Below are 21,469 nucleotides of genomic sequence, written 5' to 3' on the forward strand. Positions count from 1 at the left end.
TCCTGCAGTTGCTGATCATGTCCTTCTGGACTTCTTTGTATATGAATACGCTGAAGGGCCTCGCAAGATGCTTTTCTGTGCTGACACCGTTGTTTTAATTTAGAATGGTGTGAGTGGTAGTTCTTTAGTTTGCTAACAATAATTTGACCTGGTGTAATAAATGTGCCAGAGTGCAGTGATCCTAGTATAATAGCACACTCGTGATCTCCAGCATAGGCAATTATTTTTCCAGTGTGTAAGAGCTGTGTTTATTTTCTTCTTTTTATGCATCAGGAATCTATTCTGGTTCAAATTAATAAGCTTTAAAACAGTTATCCTGTTTTACTGAAAGTTTTAAAAAAATTAGTCTGTTTTCTCCTGTAGATTTACCACACTTTGACTAGGAATGAACCAATTCTGTCAAAATGCATGTGTCACTTGCTTTTGCCTTCAGTTTGTTGAGAATAGCCTGAAAGAATGCATTAAGCTTAGACTAATAAAAGGCCCTGATGCTGGCATTATTGTGTTTTATCCACTTTGTTAGAAAGCACTGACTATTATAATCCGTATTATCTTAGTATCAAATTTGACAATATGGTAGGTAAGAATTGCAAGCGTCTGCATTAGTTGAATCAGCAGAACAGTATGCCTGATTTCACATTTAATACATCAGATAACTCCCAATTATGTTGGTCGAAACAAAAGCAGCTAATTGTACAGGGCCAGCAATACGCTAGAGGATGTTGCTCATAGGAACTGACAATGGCCAGAACGGTTCCAGCAGGAGTCATCTACTCAGGCTATCTTATGTGATATTACAGTAAATGCTTTTTATGTGCAATTTTATATTTAATTTGATTAGAAAGGCTTGGCTTCTAATTGTACTGAGCTAAAGGACTAAAAGTCCATCTCCATTTTATGATTATGTATTTTATGCTTTTTTGCATCCTATGTAGTACAATCACTGGTGTGCGCCATAAACTTAGCTATTATGACCATTTTTTCTGGTTTATAGATTCTTTAATATTTATAAGAATTAAGATTATTTAAATAAAATTCTAGTCTATTCCAGGATGTGATGTTAGGTAATCTGTTGGAGGCAAAGATGAAGAGCAGTGATTGGATTAACATAAGAACATAAGAAATAGGAGCAGGAGTAGGCCATTTGGCCCTTTGAGCCTGCGCCGCCATTCAATAAGATCATGGCTGATCTTCTACCTCATCTCCACTTTCCAGAACTATCCCCATATCCCTTGATTCCCTTAATATTCAAAAATCTATCGATCTCTGTCTTGAATATACTCAACGACTGAGCCTCCACAGCCCTCTGGGGTAGAGAATTCCAAAGATTACCACCCTCTGAGTGAAGAAATTTCTCCTCATCTCAGTCCTAAATAGCCGACCCCTTATTCTGAGACTGTGACCCCTGATTCTAGACTCCCCAGCCAGGGGAAATATCCTCCTGGCATCTACCCTGTCAAGCCCTGTAAGAATTTTATATGTTTCAATGAGATCACCTCTCATTCTTCTAAACTCTAGAGAATATAGGCCTAGTCTACTCAATTAAATTCCAGTACTGCACAACAACACAAATCCTTTACTCCACAGGACTAGTCTTTGATATAAAGCAGATCTGCTGGCAAGTTAAGAGAGTGATTTTCAAGATAAAGCTGATTTTGGGAAATAGTTGGTTTATGGGGATTGCATAGAAAGTGAGGGGTGAGAATAAGTGGAGTTTAATAATGGTGCATTATATATACAAAATATGTTATTCCTCTGTTGAAAAAGTGTGTTATTTTGCTGTTATATCTCCTTTTCTGTTGTCTTTTTTTCAACTAAGAATGTTTTGGTCATTATCATTTTCCTTTTTTTCAATATTTTTTTCCTTTGTGTCTCAAGGATTAAATTATGGGTAGAGGTTATAAAAACTTGGTTTGTATTCCATTGAGTTTTGAAGGTTGAGGGGTGATCTAATTGAGCTCTTTAAAATGATAAAGGGATTCGATAGAGAATAATACAGAGAAACTATGTCCTCTGGTGGGAATCCAGAACAAGGGGGTATCACTTTAAAATTAGAGTTAGGCCATTTAGAAGTAAAATTAGGAAGCACTTTTTCACACAAACGGTAGTGGAAATCTGGAACTCTCCCCAAAAAGGCTGTGGATGCTGGGTCAATTGAAATTTCCAAGTCTTAAGATCAATAGATTTTTGTTGGGTAAAGATATCAAGGGACTTGGAGCTAAGGTGGATAGTTGGAGTTGAGGTACAGATCAACCATGACCTAATTGAATGGCAGAACAGGCTCAATGGTCCGAATGACCCACTCCTGTTCCTATGATTCTATGGGTTGATTTTTACTCCTGGCCAGGAATGCAGCAAAGCGAGCCGTCCGCCAGTCCGGGTGCGGCAGCAGGGAGGCTCGATCCTTTTTTTTTTAACAGTCACAGAATTCACAGAATTCACAGAAACCCCACAGTGCAGATAGAGGCCATTTCGGCCCATCGAGCCTGCACCGACACATATCCCACCCGATCCCCGTAATCCCTACACCAACACATATCCCACCCTATCCCCGTAACCCCACGTATTTAATCCCCCTAACACTAAGGGTCAATTTATCATAGCCAATCAACCTAACTCGCACATCTTTGGACTGTGGGAGGAAACCGGAGCACCCGGAGGAAACCCACGCAAACACGGGGAGAATGTGCAAACTCCACACAGACAGTCGCCCGAGGCCGGATTCGAACCCGGGTCCCTGGCGCTGTGAGGCAACAGTGCTAACCACTATGCCACTCATTAGCATGCTGCTTCCTAATTTCCCGACCAAAAGGGCCGGGAAGTCAGCGGGAAGCTGCTGCCCGGCCGTTAAATGAATGTGACTCGGAGGCCACTGCCGGGGACTTGTAGGAAGGGTCCCCAGCACAAGGTAAGTCCCCAGAGGGGAATCTAATTCAGGGGTGGGGGATTTCCTTGTGGGGCCTAGAGGGGCAGTTCTGGTCCTCCTGGCCCACAAGGAAACACAATTTGTCTTTTTATTAAAAGAAAAATACCTTGTTGGGCCTCTTCTGGCCTTGGCTGCTGTTCCCGGCAGTATGTCCTGGGGAGGAAGCCACCGCAGCTCTCCTGTTCAGGCCCCAATGACTTAATTAGAGCCCTATTTGCATATTCAAAGACAACCCTGCTGGCTTCGGGTGGGTGTCCTTTTCGCCTGCAATTTAAAATTACAGTCGGTCAGATAATTTCAAGAAAGGAGTGGGTAAATGCCCCATTCCATTTTTAACTCCCCTCTCGCCTGATTTTCGCTGGGGAGGAAGTCAATATTGTCCCCATGTTGCTGAAGTGCCTTGGGATGATCAATGTTAAAGGCACTATATTAAATATAATTAGTAGTTGTTTGTTATCATGTGGTGTACTTAACAATTGTTCAAGTGAACAAGATCCCTAGTTGTGTTGCAATCTCCTGATTCACTCTCACTTTGACTCTGGCTCTGGTCTTATTTTTTGATATATTGCATAGATTTAAATGGACTTCCCATCCAGCATCATAGTGTTTTGTCATAAGAGCACTTAGTATTGTTATTTACTACCATTTACAAATTGGGTTTTACCACATGTCTTTTGATGTGCTGAGTGCTAATGGACTATGGAAATGCATAGCCTTGAAAGGGAAATACCATGACCCTTGACTGAACTGTGAGGCACCGATAAAACTGGGTACATGCTCAAATCTAAATTTTGACTTTTATGTGGAATTTGTGCATTATGATGTGTCACACAATGACCGAATTTTTCAAAGTTAGGCATAATTCAACTAGACAAAGAACTCTGTATAATAGGTGCCTAAATCTCAGTACCAATTTTTTTTGTAATTGTATGGTGTGAAGGCCATTATTACTTTGAGTTGGCTATTACACTTGGTCCGGACAATCTACCCTCCAGAATTTGCTGGAGTTTTTGACCAAGACTCCCAAATCTCGCAGAACATGGGAGCAAAACATGAAATAACAAATCTCAGGAATTTAGATGATGAATATGACCTTGGGGGCAACCAAATGATGTACCTATGGAATCCCCACTGAATGAACCGGTCTTGGCATAGCACTGTCTGGCACTACATTCTTACAAATTGATTTTTTTTTCAAAACTTGGGCCATTACCTAATCGTTAATGCAGTTCAAGATGACTGCTATATTGAGCAATAGCAAAATACTGTGGATGCTGGAAATCTGAAATAACAACAGAAAATGTTGGAAACACTCAGCAGGCCAGGCAGCATCCGTGGAGAAAGAAACAGAGTTAACGTTTGAGGTCTGTGACCCTTCGTCAGAACTGGTAAAAGTTGGAGATGGAACAGGTTTTAAGCAGGTGCAGAGGCAGGAAAAGGCGGGTGGGGAGGGGAGGAAGTAACTAAAGGGACAGTCTGTGCTAGATTTGAAGGCAGGAGAGATTAAATGTTGCAAATGGGGATGGCAGAATCATCAGCTGCCGCCTGAAAAAATGGGGGGTGGGGGGTTATAGTCTGAAATTGTTGAACTCAGTGTTGAGTCCAGAAGGCTATAAAGTGCCTAATCGAAAGATGAGGTGCTGTTCCTCGAGCTTACGTTGAGCTTCATTGGAACAGTGTAAGCGGCCGAGGACAGAGAGGTCCGAGTGGGAGTGGAGGGGAGAATTAAAGTGACAAGCGACCGGAAGCTCGGGGTCACCCTTACGGACTGAACGGAGGTGTTCTGCAAAACGGTCACCTAATCTGCGTTTGATCTCCCCAATGTAGAGGAGACCACATCGTGAGCAGCGAATACAGTATACAAAATTGCAAGAAGTACAAGTAAATCGCTGTTTCACCTGGAAGGGGTGTTTGGGGCCCTGGACAGTGGGAAGGGAGGAGGTAAAAGGGTAGGTGTTGCATCTCCTGTGCTTGCAAGGGAAGGTGCCGTGGGGAGGAGAGGGGCTGTTGGGGGTGATTGAGAAGTGGACCAGGGTGTTGCGGAGGGAGCGGCCCCTTCAGAATGCTGAAAGGGGAGGGGAGGGGAAGATGTGTTTGGTGGTGGGATTATGTTGGAGGTGGCGGATATTGAGCAGTTGCTTTGAGGATTGCCAGACATTCTACAGTCAGTTTACCCATTTTCTAAGTCATTTATGACACTTCCTGTAGTGATCAATAGCATGTCATTCTATAGTGGACACTAGGTGGAGCAGTAGAGCTGTATATAGCTGTATGTATAAGACTACACTACCCAGCTATATATTATATTAAGACTACATTACCCATGAGGCTAGGCTACCCACAAGGCAGCAGTCAAGATGGAAGCCTCTACAAGATGCTGTACAAGTCCACATGTGCTCAATAAAAGTAGCTAGCAAAAGCTAGCTGTGTTCATAATAAGAATGTCTATTTATTAATGAACATAACATGGTACCAGGGTGGTGAAGATCTGCTGAAAATTGTGAAAAACGACATGGAGAATTTGAAGACACCAGAGTGTTTGAAACTCACAGAAAAAATCGACTACAATTGGCAGACTTTTAAACAGCAATTCGAACTCTACATTGCAGCCATCGGATTCGGTACGAAGCCAGACGCAAGGAAGATAGCGTTGCTGCTTACGGTTGCAGGCCCACAGGCGATAGAGGTATTTAATACATTTGTATTTAATCCAGCGGAGAACAGAGACAAATTAGATGATGTGCTACAGAAATTTGATGCACATTGTTCTCCCAAAAAGAATGAGACGTATGAAAGATACATCTTCCGTTCTCGGACACAGCAACAAAATGAGACTTTTGATAGCTTTATAACTGATCTGAAACTGAAAGCACAGACATGTAATTTCTCTGAGCTCAAAGCATCCATGATTCGTGACCAGATTGTGTTTGGTATTCATGATAAAAAAGTCAGGGAACGTCTGTTGAGAGAAACCGAACTAAATTTGGAAAATGCGATGAAAATATGCCAAGCCAGCGAGCTAGCTCGAAAGCACGCGCAGACTTTCAGTGAAATCAATAATGAAAAGCAATCGGAGGATGACATTTTTAATTGTAAATGCTGTGGTTACAAACACCAGTTAAGACAATGCCCAGCGTTTGGAAAAATGTGCACAAAGTGTAATGGAAAGAATCACCTTGCCAAACAATGCTTTTCAAAAGTACAAACTAAGAAAGGGCAACGAGTTAATGTGATTGAGGACACTGATTTAAGTGAGACATTTTTTGTAGGAATGGTGTCATGTGACAATATCAAAAAGGATACAGAAAATGTGCAGCCCTCAGAAATGGACAATGCTGAACATAAAGTTAATGCAGTAAAAGAGGACAAATGGATGATCCCACTGCAGGTAAATGGAGCATTAGTTACCTTGAAACTAGACACTGGGGCAAAAGCAAACTTAATCAGTATGAGTGACATTAACAATATGAAAGAAAAGCCCAAAATACAGAAAAAGTCAGTACTACTGAAGGACTATAATGGACAGAAAATAGATAGCTTAGGTGTATGCAGACTTAAAGTGACAGTCAAAGACAAAGTGCATCATCTCATGTTTTCTGTTGTGGCTGAAAGACTTGATTCACTACTGGGTGACAAAGCTTGTGAGGACTTAGAACTGGTCAAAAGAGTCTACCTTATAAACTGTGCCATAAGCAGACCAGATGACTCGGTGGATTCTGTAGTGAACAATTTCCAGGATGTGTTCAAAGGATTTGGAGTTCTACCATTCACTTACAAGATCCAGCTAAAGCAGGATGCTCAGCCACTGGTACATGCTCCACGAAGAGTTCCAGCACCCCTGCGTGACCGGCTCAAGAATGAACTGGACAGAATGACCAAACTAGGAGTCATCAGGAAAGTCGAAGAGCCAACAGACTGGGTTAACTCCATGGTATGTGTAAAGGAAAAGAACAATGATCTAAGAATATGCATGGATCCAAAGGACTTAAATGCAAACATAAAACGTGAACACTACCAGATTCCCAAGCGAGAAGAAATCACCAGTGAAATGTCAGGTGCCAGATACTTTACAAAGCTCGATGCCTCACAAGGATTTTGGCAACTAAAACTGGATGAAGAGAGCACCAAATACTGTACCTTCAACACACCATTTGGCAGGTATTGTTTCCTCAGAATGCCTTTCGGGATAATATCTGCATCTGAAATCTTTCATAGAGCGATGGAACACATAATTGAAGGTCCGGAAGGAGTTTGGGTCTATGTTGATGACATCATCATCTGGGGCTCCACACTGAAAGAACACAATGAGAGACTGACTAAAGTGCTACAGAGCATACGCCGGAATGGACTGAAGCTCAACAAAGCCAAGTGTCAGTTTGGTGTCCAGGAAGTCACTTTCCTAGGAGATATTCTATCTGGTAAAGGAATAGAGCCAGATATGGAAAAAGTAAACGCCATACTCAAAATGCCCCGACCCACTGACAAAAAAGGAGTGCTACGCATCATGGGGATGATAAACTTCATTGGAAAGTTCATTCCTAACTTGTCAGCCAAGACAGCCTGTCTGCGAGACCTGCTACATAAAACAAATGAGTTCGCATGGACAGAAAGACATGAACAAGAGTGGATAAACCTCAAAACCGTGCTGACAACCACACCTGTACTCACCTTCTTTGACCCAACCAAAAGAATCAAAGTGTCAACGGATGCATCAAAAGATGGCCTAGGTGCGGTCTTGCTACAAGCAGAGGGTGAAGATTGGAAGCCTGTTGCCTATGCCTCCAGGTCTATGACTGATACTGAGTGTCGATACGCCCAGATTGAAAAGGAATGTCTAGGCTTGGTAGTTGGACTAGAAAAGTTTCATGGCTACATATATGGACTTCCCACCTTCACAGTTGAGACAGACCTAAGCCCTCTGGCTGCCATCATTAAAAAAAACCTGAATGAGATGTCTCCAAGGATTCAACGACTCATGATGAAGCTGCAAAGATATGACTTTGAACTGATCTACACACCAGGCAAATACATAGTGTTAGCAGATGCACTATCCCGAGCACCCACAATGAGTCATGGGAGCTCTACTGAAGAAGACGTGGATGTTCATGTGAGTATGGTCACTGCTGCGCTGCCCGTGTCAGACACAAAATCAAAGCAAATAGCAGAAGAAACAGTAAAAGATACAGTATTACAAACAGTAATAGAGAACATTCATCATGGTTGGCCAAAAGGTTCCTGTCCAAAATATTTTCACAAGGTCAGAATTGAGTGTCGCAAGTGGACTATTACTAAAACAGAACAGAATAGTCATTCCACAGGCTCTACGTCAAGACATGCTCAAAAGGATTCATGAGGGACACCTCGGAATTGAAAAATGCAAAAGGAGAGCAAGAGACACTGTTTATTGGCCTGGCATAAATAAGGACATTGAGAACATGATAGGCAAATGTGAGACATGTCAGAAACACCAAAACAAACAAGCAAAGGAACCAATGATAGTAGCTGACTTACCAACAGCACCATGGCAAAAGGTTGGTATGGACCTTTTTCATTTAAATGGTAAAGACTATCTAATAGTGATTGACTACTATTCTAACTATCCTGAGATGGCGCTGCTCTCAAGCACCACAGCAAGCAGTGTCATAATGCATGTGAAATCCATCTTCGCCAGACATGGAATTCCCAGGATTGCCGTTATCGACAATAGTCCGTGCTTCAACTGTAAGGAGTGGCAACAGTTTGCAGCACATTATGACTTTCAGCACATCACATCCAGTCCTTTGTATGCTCAGTCAAATGGTAAGGCGGAGAAAGGTGTTCAAGTTCTCAAGCAGCTACTGAAGAAAGCGACAGAAAGCAAGCCTGATCCTTATCTCGCCCTGCTGAGCTACCGAGCCTCACCTTTTAGACTGTGGTTCTTCACCTGCTGAACTACTAATGGGTCGCAAGTTGCGCACCACGCTACCCTGCTGTGCAAAAGAACAGCAAAGTGAGGAACTGAGACAGTGACTTCAACTGTTAAAGCTGAAACAGAAATCATACTATGGCAAGTCATCCAAAACTCTAAAACCATTGACAAAGGATGATGTTGTCAGGATTGAGGATCCAGATGCATGGAACAGGAAAGCTACAGTTCTTGAGGAAGTAGGACCAAGGTCATACACTGTGAGAACTGAGGAAGGACAGATTCTCAGGAGGAACCGCCGTTCCCTCCTAAAAACACAAGAGACTATTCAAGACTGGATTGATGACAATGCCGCAACTGCATCTTGTCATTCACCGCCAGAACAATCTCATGAAGACACATCAGACTTACCCGTGTTGAGAAGATCCACACGTGAAGTAAAAGAGCCTGATAGACTTAATCTTTGAGTACAATGTAAAGCTTTGAAATGTGTTGACTGTTTTGAAAATGTTTGTTTATAGAGCACTAACAAAAATGTTACTGATAATATCTTTATTGTTTTCTTGAAAGTTGATTGATATTGATTTTGTTAAACCTCAAAGAAAGGGGGATGTAGTGATCAATAGCATGTCATTCTATAGTGGACACTAGGTGGAGCTGTATATAGCTGTATGTATAAGACTACACTACCCAGCTATATATTATATTAAGACTACATTACCCATGAGGCTAGGCTACCCACAAGACAGCAGTCAAGATGGAAGCCTCTACAAGATGCTGTACAAGTCCACATGTGCTCAATAAAAGTAGCTAGCAAAAGCTAGCTGTGTTCATAATAAGAATGTCTATTTATTAATGAACATAACATTTTCCCAGTTGGGTTGATCAGTACTATGCGGTGTTTAGGGTGGAATTTCCTGTGAGGGCGAAATCGGGAAGTTACACCTGAAATTACGCCCGTTTGTTTGCCCATTTTGGCGATGGCAGGACATTTGCGTGTAAATAGACAATCTCATTAACCTACGCTGGAATGAAAGAAAGTTGTTAACAAGCAGAAATCAGCATAAACAATTGGGGCCCGAGGAAAGCACCAAACTCGTATTCCTTCTTTAAGTATGGAAATTAAAGTTTCAAGCCATCCTACTATCATTCATGTACATTAGGTACAGCATGGTTAAGAATATGCAATTGTGGAAGCATTTCAAGTTTTAATGTGACTTATACTGATGTCATAAAAATGCATTTAAAGAAACAGGAAAGACAGTGCAGGGCTCCGTGAAGATACATTTTTTAAAAATCGCAATAAATCACAAGAAGAATTAATGTTTCCTGCAGCATCTAAAATTCTGGGCTTAATTTTACACCCGTTTTGAACCATTGTAATTGCAGGAAATTCGCATTTACAGCTCTTTAGCCTGGGGCGGCATCGTTATAATGAGCCGAGATGTGTTTGGGCGCAGGGATTGATAGACGGGCATAAGAGCGAGGAAGTTTGGGCACAGTGTAATTGTGTGCGTAACAAACATGCGCCGAGTTTCATCAATCTTTTGCTTCCCTCTGTTTCTCCCACTTACTGCATGGCATAATTGTGGGTGCAGATACATGAAATTTCACCCCTTTGTGTTTTGTAAGAGTCCCCCAAGCCAGTTGCTTTTACAACAACATTTTACCTTTTGGAGAGGATGAAGAAGCTGAAACAGTGGAGTGCTTGGAGACCTCTGTTTGAATCCAGTTCTCAACTGTGTTGCCACTTTTTGGGGGGTGCTGGGGGTGGGGAGGTGATTGAAGAGAGAAAGTGATCTGTCCCTAAGTTGTCTTTGTGGGTAGAGTAAATAACACTGAATCTTTCTTCGTACTATTTGTTTAAATTGTGTTGCAGACCTATGGGAGTGGAGTAGAGTAACAGCAAATCACAAAAATAAATATACCATTGTTAATTTTAATTATCACTTCATCTTTTAATAGAGTCCTTATTAGCAGCTTGGCTGCACATTGCTATTCATGTCCGCAGAGGTTTAAATCATGCACTGTGCTTGAATGTGATTCCTTCTTTGTCAAATAGCCTGCTGATATTTAATGTCACTGGATGAATGACCACTCGATAAATCTATGCATTTTCCCACAGAGGAAGAGCAACAACCCAGCACAGCATTTTTTAAAAATTCATTGATGGGATGTGGGCGTCGCTGGCTGGCTAGGCCTGCATTTAGTGCCCATCCCTAATTGCCCTTGAGAAGATGGTGGTGAGCCGCCTTCTTGAACTGCTGCAGTCCATATGGTGTAGGTACACCCACAATGCTGTTAGGAAGGGAGTTCCAGGATTTTGGCCCAGCGACAGTGAAGGAACGGCGATACAGGTCCAAGTCAGGATGGTGTGTGGCTTGGAGGGGAACTTGTAGGTGGTGATGTTCCCATGCGTCTGCTGCCCTTGTCCTTCTAAGTGGTAGAGGTCGCGGGTTTGGAAGGTGCTGTTGAAGGAGCTTTGGCGAGTTGCTGCAGTGCATCTTGTAGATGGTACACACTGCAGCCACAGTGCACCGGTGTTGGAGGGAGTGAATGTTGAAGGTGGTGGATGGGGTGCCAATCAAGCGGGCTGCTTTATCCTGAATGGTGTCGAGCTTCTTGAGTGTTGTTGGAGCTGCACTCATCCAGGCAAGTGGAGAGTATTCCATCACACTCCTGACTTGTGCCTTGTAGATGGTGGAAAGGCTTTGGGGAGTCAGGAGGTGAGACACTCGCTGCAGAATTCCCAGCCTCTGGCCTGCTCTTGAAGCCACAGTATTTATATGGCTGGTCCAGTTCAGTTTCTGATCAATGATAACCCCCAGGATGTTGATAGTGGGGGATTCAGCGATGGTAATGCCATTGCTGGGGATACTCCTGTGAAGCGCCTTGGGACGTTTTGCTACGTTAAAGGCGTTATATAAATACAAGTTGTTGTTGTTGTTCAGCTTAAAAAATTACTACTGTTTTTGTAAGTGAAACTAGTTCCGACACTTGGGGTTAGATTTTCCTCCTTGTCTGGTTTAGCACTTGCACTGTCCAGAAACACACATGCTGGGCTGAATTTTACCAGCGCTCAGAGTGCAGGTTTGGAGGCGGGTCCGCTGTCAAAATTACAAAGATTGACAGCGGGTTGGTATCCAGGTACCCAGAGAGCAGCTATCACGTCAGGTAAGTATGTCGGGTTCTCAATGACTGTGGACTGCTGTGAATAGGTGAAAACTGAAAAAGTGGTATAAAACCTACCATTTCACAGCTGTTCACTTCCCAATCTTAGAAGCTGGAGCATTAATGATTTGGAACCCACTTTTGAGCTTTATGCACTTTTGAAGTGCTTAGAATAATCTCTCCATCCACTGTCACCTCCTTGGAACAACCTATCTCAACATTGACAGATTACTTCTGCCATCTCAACCTCATCTGCCATCTATTCCTTCAGCATCGGTGCCCTTGAAAAAATCTCACCTTGGTCCTCAGAATCCCAACACGATCAGCCCCAACACCAGCATCACCGGGCACACCAGCAGCACCAACATCCACATCAACCTTCTCCGCAATCAACTGATGCTGCTCTGGACACAGGACAGCATCACCCGTGACATTACTACCCAGGACGCCAGCAATGGCCTCCCCAAGCCCAGATTTGCTTAATTTAACACTGAACACCCTGGCTGCCACATTATGCACCAGGTTGGCACCACCCCACACCAGCACCATAAAGCATCCCTACAATGTCCAAGCCATTCCTTTCACACTCATCACCATTAGAGGGTTGGTGGGGGGGTGGGCGTTAAGTCTCACCATTCGCTGAAACTCACTAACACACTTTCAAAGTTGCACACAAATCTGTCCAAGAAGGCAAAGTGGTGACGATAAGGATTTCAATGCTTGACAACACATTAACAGAAAATTTACACGAACATTAGCCAAAACTCCCAAGTGCCTACCCTTATGTGCTGCCAGTTGGTATGATTGGACTTGGATGAGGGTGCGTGTGAGGGGTGGCCAGTGAGATGGGGAAGTGATAATATAGATAGGGAGGGATGGGTGGAGGAGCAAGGTAAGTTGGTGTGAGTAAGGATGTGCAGGAGGAATAGGGTAGGGAAGGCAGAGTCATGGGGATGTGATGAGTGGCACAGCAGGATGAGGTTGAGTGTGGCTTGGCAGTAACGTTTCGTGAGCTACTGAGATCATTGAAAGGTTTGCACCACTGCAGCCTGGTCCTCCTGACGACATCCCTGCTTGTGCCCTCCCTTGCAATGTGCAACCAGGCTGCGTTGGTCTCCTGGGGAGGTCTCTTCCGCCCATTGGAAGGGAAGAGGACCTCCCTGCGTGCTGTGACTCCCTGGGAGAGCCTGGGTGCAGCTGTGCACCTCTGCGCAGTGCTTGTCAGTGTTTGCAGCACCTCTGCTGTAGAACACTGACAGCACAACTGCCAAAATGAATGTGGACATGGCCCCCTTAAGGAAACCGGCTGATGATGCATCATCAGACCCGCTTCCTTTTAGTTGGTCGTGAACCTCGTAGGGTGGGCCTAACAAACCCAATCAAGGCAAAATCACTTGGAGGAGGCGTGATGAAGATGGGTGCGGAGTTTGAGGCCGCCGTCTGCTCCGGCTGCACCGGACTTGCCATGGCTGGCGAAATCGCGGCCGCTGTGTTTCTGGGCAGTCACCCTGCTGAGAACCATGCAGTTTTTCCTCCTTAGACCTCATTTAAATATTCATGGTGGTTTCCCAGTGGGATTTTGACCCTCTCTATAGGGAGGCTTCCTTTGGGAGGGAGAGAAATCTGGTACAGCCTCAGCTATAAAGTGGCTGTAACAGCTGAAGGGGCATGGCAGACATTTTATAACTTTTACCAATTTGGCTCACTGTAGATTCTAAAGCTGGAAGTGCTTCAGCGCACCAAGCCCATTAATTTTAAAGCTACTTCAGTTGAGGTGCAAGTGTCTCTAATATAGCGAAGAAACGCCCAGCTATTTGGCCTTGAGGGCAGGAGACATACGAAGGGCATGATGCAGGCCCAGTAAAAGGAGGTAGTCTTGGCAATGAGTGCAACCTCCAGCTTCCCCCACCTCAGAAGAAGCTCAGTGACTTCTTAGTGACAGCCAAGATCACAGGAGGCAGTCATATTTTGTAACAATGCACTGTAATAAGCATATTTCCCAGTGGCAGTCACCTTGTTCTCGCATTGTCCCACACCATCTGCATTGAGCAATTTGCTGGAGGTTCACTCCCCTTTGTAAGTGTCTCTCTACTCACAGCTGAACACATAGGGAGGCGGTAAAAGGCTTGTGTGCTGAATATTTGATTGCCGGCACCTGTTCTCACCCCCAGTAACAAATGCTTCCTGGCGCCTAGGCTGCAATCGATTTCAAAAGCAAGCAGAGAACCTTCAAACTCTACTCCCTTCTTGAAGGAGAAATGGCCCACAACCCAAAACAAGGAAGTGCCAGCTCAAACTCCCCAAATCGCCTGCTGGAAAGCGACAGCCAGCCACTTCAAATCCTCCTGCTACTGTAGGAGAAATGGGAGGCTAGGATTCAAAGGGCACACAGGAGGCAGCACGAGGTGGTACAGTCATCACAAATGGTAGGAAGGTTGTCTGATTCAGGGAAATGTTTTCGTCCCTTTTGGAATATGTGCAGAATGATTTGGGCCAAGGTGGGGAATGCCTGTGTGAAGGAGTAGGAGAATGTCTTCTAAATGGGAGCCTTGTTAATTGTGGAGAACTAAATGCCTACATAAAATGAGTAGAGATCGTTGCCAATCCAGAGTCCGTGATGATGCTGGCAGAATTCACTTAATGTCATCATGAGGGAAGCGCAGCTTTTCAAAGCATTGCCTTGAAAGTTCAGGGTGAAGTCGTTCCGCCTGAGTCCTCAGACAAAAAGGCATGGATAAGAGCGGGTAGGGGTCAGAAGCTGTGTAAGACACCTGATCAGTGGTTGTCCACCTAATCCTCCTCCTCTTTGTTAGATCCGTGTATCTTGATGTTATGTCCTTCAATAATTAGACAAGAGACTGCAGGGAACGATCAACAGGTGTTTACTGAATGAGGGTTACTCTAGAACTAACTGTACAGATCCCTACTCAGGGTTTATATACAGGTGTGGTCACTGCCAGTACTACAGTATACAGGAGCTGTAAAAAGTAGTTCTCCCCTTAAAGGTACATACATTACAATTCCTCCCCTTTTTAGATTAACAGTACCATAACACTCATTTAACAATTAAATATCAAACTAATTACATTTAACACTTTTAACATGCAACATTAACTGAAAATAGTCTATTTATAAATTCAGTCTTTGGGGAGGCTTCCTGATCCTTTCTGGATAGCGCCTTTCCCGAGTGTCTTGCTCTTGGTGCGGAGGCGATTCTGGCCCCCTGTCGTCGGTTGGTTCATCCGCTTCCGATGCTACTGTTTCTGGGGTAGATGCTACCTGTACGTCGGGTTCATCACCAGGTACGTATGGGCGAGACATGGGGTTGACTCGTTCCTGTGACTCTAGGATCTGGTCAACATGGCGTCTCACAATGTTCTCCCCAACATCCACTGTGTACATTAGTGGCCCCTGCCGTGTGCATATCGTTCCTGGTTGCTATTTCTCTGTTCGGTAGTCGCAGGCCAAGACTGGTTGCCCTACATTGAAGCTCCTTGTCGGCTTCTCATTGATGTGCTGGAATTGCTTATTCTCAACATCTCTTCGTACATTTGGTCTGAGCAAATCCAGACGAGATCTCAACCTTCAGTTAAAGAACATCATGGCCGGGGTCTGGTTGGTGACTGCATGTGTCGCATTTCTGTAGGCTAACAGGAAATTGTCCACCTTATGCTGCAGTGGAATGTCGTCATCGCACATGGCCCTTGCTGCTTTTTTAAAGGTTTGTACGAACCTCTCAGCCAATCCATTTGTGGCTGGATGATACGGGGCGGATGTGTAATGCCTTACCCCATTCCTTTTCATAAATCTTCGAAACTCTTCGGACACAAACTGTGGTCCGTTATCAGAGCAAATCTGCTCTGGCAAGCCGTTCCTGGCAAAAATGGTCCGTAGGACTGCAATAGTTTTCTCCGTGGTGGTGGACGACATTTTGATGACCTCAGGCCATTTCGAGTGCGCATCCACGGCTATTAAAAACATTGAGTCCATGAATGGACCAGCAAAATCAATATGCACCCGTTGCCATGGAGATGAGGGCCACTCCCATGGGTGTAGAGGGGCATGTGGTGGTGCATTTTGGACCTTCTGGCATCTTGAGCAGCTCTTTGTCAGGTCCTCGATTTGCTGATCGATCCCCGGCCACCACACATAAGCCCTAGCAAGGCTTTTCATTTTCACCCCTCCCAGATGACCTTCGTGAAGCTCATTGAGCACTCTCTCCCTTAACTTGGGTGGAATTACCACTCGGGATCCACACATCAAGGTCCCCTGGCATACTGACAGCTGTTCTCTTCTGGATGAGAATGCTGGCAACAGTGAGTCGCCATGTGCTGGCCATACCTTCACCGTCAAATCATATACCCGAGACAGTTTCGGGTCTCCTTCTCTATACCAGCGTTAGTTACTGGCAAGCATTCAATTATAGTCGAATGAAATATTTCGACAGGATCCACTGCTGGTGCTTCCTCCGCAGTAGGCAGTGGCAGGCGTGAAAGCCCATCAGTGTTTCCATGCTGTTTCGTGCCCTTATACTCGATTTCATATTGGTGCGCCCCTAGAAAAAGGGACCATCTTTGTAGCCGTTGCGCAGTCATCACCGGAACACCCTTCTTTGGATTAAAGATGGAGACAAGTGGTTGGTGGTCAGTCAGCAAGGTGAACTTCTGCCCGTGCAGATAGTGATTGAACTTTTTCACTCCCCACACTAGGCTGAGGGCCTCCCTGTCAATCTGGGCGTAGTTACGCTCGGCTGAGGTTAGTGACCGAGACGCAAAGGCTACTGGCCTCTCCGAGCCGTCCGGGAATTTGTGCGACAGCACCGCTCCAATGCCATAGGGTGATGCATCACACGCCAACCGAATTGGTAGTGCTGGGTTGAAATGAGCCAACACCTCTTTTGTTGTGATCAATGCTTTGCTCTTCTGGAAAGCTCGTTTACATTCGTCACTCCACTTCCACGGTACCCACGTTTGCAGTAGGGTGTTCAGTGGGTGTAGTACTGTAGACAAATTCGGCAAGAACTTATGGTAGTAGTTCACCAGCCCGAGGAACGACCTCAGTTGTGACACATTTTCCGGTGCTGGAGCCTTGACTACTGCCTCAATCATTTCAGGGGACTTATGTAACCCCTCTTTATCAATAACGTGGCCACAATACGAGATCTGCTTCTGGAAAAACTCGCATTTGTGGCGATTAGCTCGGAGCCCATATTCCTTCAATCTAGTGAGCACCTGCTCCAGGTTGGTGAGGTGATCACTGTCATTTTCGCCCGTGACCAGGATGTCGTCCAAATAACACTGGGTCCCTGGAATCCCTTGCAGGACTTGATCCATTGCCCTTTGCCAAATAGCCGGAGCTGATGCTACCCCGAACACCAGCCGGTTGTATTGGTAGAGACCTTTGAGTGTTGATCATGAGGTACTGTTTCGAGGCTTCTTCTACCTCCATTTGCAGGTACGCCTGGGCCAGATCAATCTTAGTGAAGTGTTTCCCTCCAGATAGCGAGGCGAAAATATCTTCAATCCGCGGAAGCGCATATTGTACAGTGTGAAGGACTGGGTTCACTGTCACCTTAAAGTCCCCACAGATGCGAACCTTCTTTGGTTCCCCAGGCGTATTACTCAATGACCTCTTCATTACAGGAATGATGGGTGTAGCCCACTCGCTCCAGTCCACTTTGGACAGTACTCCTGAACGTTCCAAACCTTCCAGCTCTGCTTCGACGGCTGGGCGGATCGCATAAGGTACCGGTCTGGCCTTAAAAAAAAAAAAAACTTTGGGCTTGCATTTTCCTCTATTTTGATCGTCGCCGTTATGCCTTTTAGTGTTCCGAGTCCCTGCTGGAACACTTCTTGTGCATCAGTTAGCATTTTTGACAGTCGTCCAGGTGTGGCGTCGTCATCCTTTTTGGCATCTACAGTCAGTGCTTGTATGGAATGCCAATCTAGCTGTATCTTCCGGATCCATTCACGTCCTAGTAGTGGTGGTCCTCCATCTGGCAATACATATAGGTCCATTTTTGGTGTTTCCTTGCCGTTATATATAACGTTCACCCTTATTTTTCCTTTGGGGTAGACTTTTTGCCCCGTGTACGTCTTCAAGACAATCTTTATATCTCTCAAGGGTATATGTGAGAATAGCCGCTTGTAGTCCCTTTGGTTTATGACTGTTAGGGCTGATCCTGTGTCCAATTCCATTTTCACTTGGACTCCTGCTATCTTGAGCGTGACCCAGATAGTTTGGTGATCCTCCGTTTTGATCACATTATGTAGTTTCAGACAACCCAGCTCCTTGCTTCCAGAGTCTGTATCACTTTTCTGTTCGTCTGCACTACTCTCCGTCACCTTATGTACCTTCTTGTACTTCTCCTGTAGAGATTTCTTGCTGCTGGTTTTCTTTCCCGACCTGCAGACTCTTGCTATGTGTCCTACTTTTCCACACTGTCTGCACACTTTGTCCTTGAACCAGCAATCCTTATGGTCGTGTGTTGTTCTGTCGCAGCGATAGCACTTCACTGTTCCGTATGACATTTCATTTGTGCCATATTCTTGCGGTCTCCGTTGTATCTCTGCCGCGCCCCGTGCTGCTGCTTCGTGTGATACTGCAATGCTGAAAGCCTTGTCCAGCGTAAGATCCTTTTCTGATAGAAGCCGTTTCTGGGTTCCTTCACTTTGAAGCCCACACACAAACTTGTCCCTTAAAGTATCTGCTAGTCCCGTTCCAAACTGGCAGTGTTTCGATAGCTTGCGCAGTTCCGTTAAATACTCAGCATTACTTTCATCTTTATGCTGGTTCCTTTTGTGAAACTTAAATCTTTCTGCTATCAGCAGCGGTGTGGGGTTTAAGTGGTCCTGCAAGATTGACACTATGTTTTCAAAATCCTTTTCTACTGGCTTCTCTGGGGTTACTAGGTTTCGTAGTAAGCCATACGTTTTTGCATCCATTGAATTCAACAATACCAGCGCTTTCTTGTCATCTGGCACTTCATTCGCCTTGCAGTATACTTCTATGCGTTCGACATATGTCGTTCAATCTTCGACTTCATTGTCGAACGCTGTGATACTGCCACTCTTCGGCATTTTTGGGTGTGGTTAGACTGGCTTAAAATGGCGTCTCCCGCGCTTTCCTTTCTTCCCCGCTGCGGCTTAAAATGGCGTCTCCCGCGCTTTCCTTTCTTCCCCGCTGACGCTGCTCGGCCGTTGAACACCGGCTGCGCTCTGCGCGTTTTCCTGCGCGCCTCTCTCCCCCGTTGACGCTGCTCGGCCCTTGAACACCGGCTGAGCTCTGCTCTCTCTCGTTGACGCCGCTCGGTCCTGAACACTGGCTGCGCCCTGTGCGCTCTACCCTCTCTCTCTCCCCCGTCGACGCTGCTCGGCCTTTTTCTGTGCCGTCGGTCGGCTCTAGCCGCCGCTGGCCTGGAAGGGTCTGTGTAGTACCTGTTGCCAGCCCGTTTCGCTGGACCACCGTGACTGGAAAGCCAAGCCTGGCTCTCGACAGCCTCCCCTGTGATGCTCAAATCTCCGCTGGATGACGGGGGGGTTTCCCGTGGCCGACGCCCGTGCTTCTGGACTCGGCCTTCTTCCACTGTTCTCCAGGAGCGAATCCCTGGGAGGTGATGCAGAGTCGCAGGTAGGTTTGAATCTACTCGTCGCCAATGTATCTTGATGTTATGTCCTTCAATAATTAGACAAGAGACTGCAGGGAACGATCAACAGGTGTTTACTGAATGATGGTTGCTCTAGAACTAAGTGTACAGATCCCTACTCAGGGTTTATATACAGGTGTGGTCACTCCCGGTACTACAGTATACAGGAGCTGTAAAAAGTAGTTCTCCCCTTAAAGGTACATACCTTACATTCTTCCTCATAGATAAATGGGGAAGGCCTAAGGGAGAACCCATTGTTTGAGGCTCAGAAGTCTGCTAGTTGGCACTTAAAAATGAAACTTTCCTGCAGTTCCAGACTTGTATGTTCAAGGGGTAGAGCAGTACCTCTTGAATCTTCTGGAGGTCGCATACCTTGCACCTTACCAACAATTGTTGCCTGTGGTCTACCACAAGCAGGCCCTAATGCCTCTTTCCTTGAGGAATTCTTCACCATTTGCATGTGGTGGGGTGAAGTTGTGGAGGTTGTTGCATGCTGCACCTAGCAGGACAGGGGAAAGTGGGAGTGACTTTTTTTGGGCGGGGAGGGGGGGGTGCGTGGCTGGGCAGGGATTTGGTATTTGGCCTCAATGCCAAATTTTCCTCCAGCTGTTCTGGGTATACCACAAAAAAAGGTACTAAAACACTTTTTATTCTCTTGCCAGTTGTGTGTTTTTCTTAGAAAACAAATTTTAAAATGTTTTGATTTAAAACTTCCTTTCTCCCAATAGTTTCACACTTGTAATCAGTTTCTCTTTCAATCCCCCCCCCTATCACTGGTGAAGACAGAAATGGGCTGATTACTTGCATGAGTGAGTTTGCATTCCACATGAGCAGAATGCCCTCAGAAAGGCACAATTCACAACTCTGCAGGCTAAAGTCAAGAGGGGAAAAAAAGTCCCAAACCATTGGGAGTATTTTCAGCTTTTGCTGATGAACCATTTCAGATCATTGTAATGCTGATTCTTCTTCTTCATGTGCCAATTGCTAATTAAAAGTCAACCGTTTTTAAAGGGGCACAACCAATAAAAAAACTGTAACTTAACAAAAAAACTTTAAAGGAAACTTAACAAATTAAATTAAAATGTTATTCTCGGTGGTGATGATGCACTCCAATCCCTCTGGTGCCCACATTGTAATGCTGAGCCAGATTTGAACTGCTTCAGTTGGAAGTGGTACTGTAACGTGTCGTATTAAAAACACCATTTAAAACCTATTTACACACTTGCTTCCCAATTCCAGTGGGTCAGCACTTCATTATCAAATGGTCTACTTCCAATTTTATCAGCTGAAAATTTTGTTCATAGTTTTTATGAATCTCGTATAAAACAAGTGCTCTAAACGAAACATTTCTGGAAGGCTGTGTTACCTTTTCCCCACATTTGACACACACCATGTGTTGCTCCAAGTTCAACCGCCTTCCTGGTGGAAATAAAATACTCTATCCCACAGAGTTTTGTATGTGTTCGTAGAAATAATTAAATTTAAATTAAATTAAACTAAACTAAAATTTACTGTGCAAAATACATTCTGTAATGAGAATGTGCCCCTCTATGATATCCACAATGCTCATATTTCATGGAGTTTTATGAGATTCCTGATTGTCATGCAGGTACAGCGAGGAATTCCAGAGAGTGCTGAAAACTCATGAAATGTGTGCATTTTGGATATCGAAGAGGGGCACATTCTCTTTACAGAATGTATTTTGCACAGTAAAGAGAAAGAGAAACAGATTACAAGTGTGAAACTATTGGGTGTGACAAATTTACATGAGCAGTTTCTATTATAAAAGTGTACATCGGAATTTATAGTCCGCTCCAATGTA

General features: G+C 44.7%; 1 protein-coding gene across 8 annotated transcripts in view; it reads left to right on the top strand.

Moving 5' to 3' along the window:
* LOC147120410 (formin-like protein 2) overlaps positions 1-21,469 on the top strand; it is a 375,571-nt gene that overhangs the window by 50,629 nt on the left and 303,473 nt on the right. The window lies entirely within an intron of this gene.

The sequence above is a fragment of the Somniosus microcephalus genome, chromosome 4 (genome assembly GCF_052327205.1).
Source record: "Somniosus microcephalus isolate GS21.2 chromosome 4, FLI_Smic_1.0, whole genome shotgun sequence".
NCBI classification, from domain to species: domain Eukaryota; kingdom Metazoa; phylum Chordata; class Chondrichthyes; order Squaliformes; family Somniosidae; genus Somniosus; species Somniosus microcephalus.